This window comes from Sinocyclocheilus grahami, unplaced genomic scaffold (assembly GCF_001515645.1).
Source record: "Sinocyclocheilus grahami isolate Dianchi unplaced genomic scaffold, SAMN03320097.WGS_v1.1 scaffold1736.1, whole genome shotgun sequence".
Lineage (NCBI taxonomy): Eukaryota > Metazoa > Chordata > Actinopteri > Cypriniformes > Cyprinidae > Sinocyclocheilus > Sinocyclocheilus grahami.
The window spans coordinates 260,924-262,864 of record NW_015506915.1 but is presented as its reverse complement, the minus strand read 5'-3'; positions in this window follow the sequence as shown (position 1 = coordinate 262,864).

Sequence of the window (1,941 nt, the reverse complement as noted above, 5' to 3'; positions counted from 1 at the left end):
TAATGGTTTTTATACTGTACAGACCGTATATTCTATTGCCCTACACCAACCCTACCCCTAAACCTACCCCTCACAGGAGACTTTGTGCTATTTCAGATTTTCAATACACTCCATTCTGTGTGATTTATAAGCGTTTTGAAAAGGGGGTACATGGGGTAATGTCCTGAAAAGTCACCTTAATACCTGAATACCTGTCATACCTTTGTCATTACACAAATGTATATCCTCATTTGTCACAAAAACGCACACACACACACACACACACACACAGTCACTCACACACACACACACACAGTCACTCACACACACACACATCAGTCAAAAAACGATGTATACAGTATACATCCTATGAAAGCTGAATAAATAAGATTTCCATTGATTTATGGTCTGTTATGATAGGGCAATATTTGGCCGAGATACAACTATTGGAAAATCTGGAATCTGAGGGTGCAAAAAAATCTAAATATTGAGAAAATCATCTTTAAAGTTGTCCAAATGAAGTTCTTAGCAATGCATTTTACTAATCAAACATTAAGTTTTGATATATTTACGGTAGGAAATTTACAAAATATCTTCATGGAACATGATCTTTACTTAATATCCTAATGATTTTTGGCATAAAAGAGAAATTTATAATTGTGACCCATACAATGTATTGTTGGCTATTGCTACAAATATCCCCCAGCGACTCAACACTGCTTTTGTGCTGCAGGGACACACATTTATGCAATGCTGAACATCTTATCTTTTGTCAACCATTACGATTTTTATTTATTTAGGCCTATTTATTTTTGCATTGTGACATTATTTTAGAAAAAATAACACATTTTCAAATCTCTATTTAAAAAAGGAAAAGAAATATGACCTAGACGTGTGTTCGTGCGATTCATCCAGTTGTTTTTCACATGACATCTGATGTGAAACGCTAGCATGGCCTTGTCTTTAATATCGATGAATCGGCATGGGTTTAGACAGGAGGATCATCGGGGCCCACTTCTTCAAAAAGTTAAATCTGGATCAGAATTATCTGGGGGCAGTTGTTCAAAAGTAATCTGATCGGATTTTGGCTCGGATTGGATCAAATCTTCAAAATGGGTTGTTCAAAAGAAAAAAAAAAAGATTCTGAATTTGGAATAGATCACAAAATCCAATCCTGGTTTTGATCTGAATTAAATCCTCAGTTTGTGTTGTTCAAAATGTTTTCGTAAGATCGGGATACTTTTGATCCAAAAACCTGGATTATTCTGATCCCAGCAGAAGGGTGGATTTCAGGAACAAAAATGTAATACAACTTTAAAGCTGGTCCAAAAAATACAACATTTGTAACATGTAATATATCCCCAAACAGCTGTCAATATCAAACAAAAATATTATATTTAATTTAAAGTGTTTGTTTTTTATCACCGATTGTAAACTACATTGGCACACTCATCAGAGTTGGACCAGTCAGAAGCAGTAATTAGTGTAAATCCAATGCAAAACTAGAATGCAAAACATGGGATTTCCAAATCCAGATTATTCTGATCCAGATTAAACAACTGACCCCTCGATGTGGAAATCCTATGTTTTGCTATTCTCACTTTTGTGCTGTTTTTCTTTGGATGTGATACTTTTTCAGATGACCAAATCCAGAGGGTTAGAAGATCATTTGAGAAACAAGATCATCAGTATTTTTTTGTTCATGCAATGAAAGTCACTGGTAACCAAAACAGTTTTGTTACCAACAGTCTTCAAAATACCTTATTTTGTGTTGTGCAAGGTCATGTATAAAACTACATGGGGGTGAGTAAATGACAGATTATTTATTTATTTTAATTTTTTTGGTGAACTATCATTTTAATGTTTTATTTATGTGTTTGTTTGTTTGTTTTTATTTTATGTTTAAAATAAATTAAAATTAATTAATTTAATAAATAAAATAAATTAAAACTCTAACGAAGA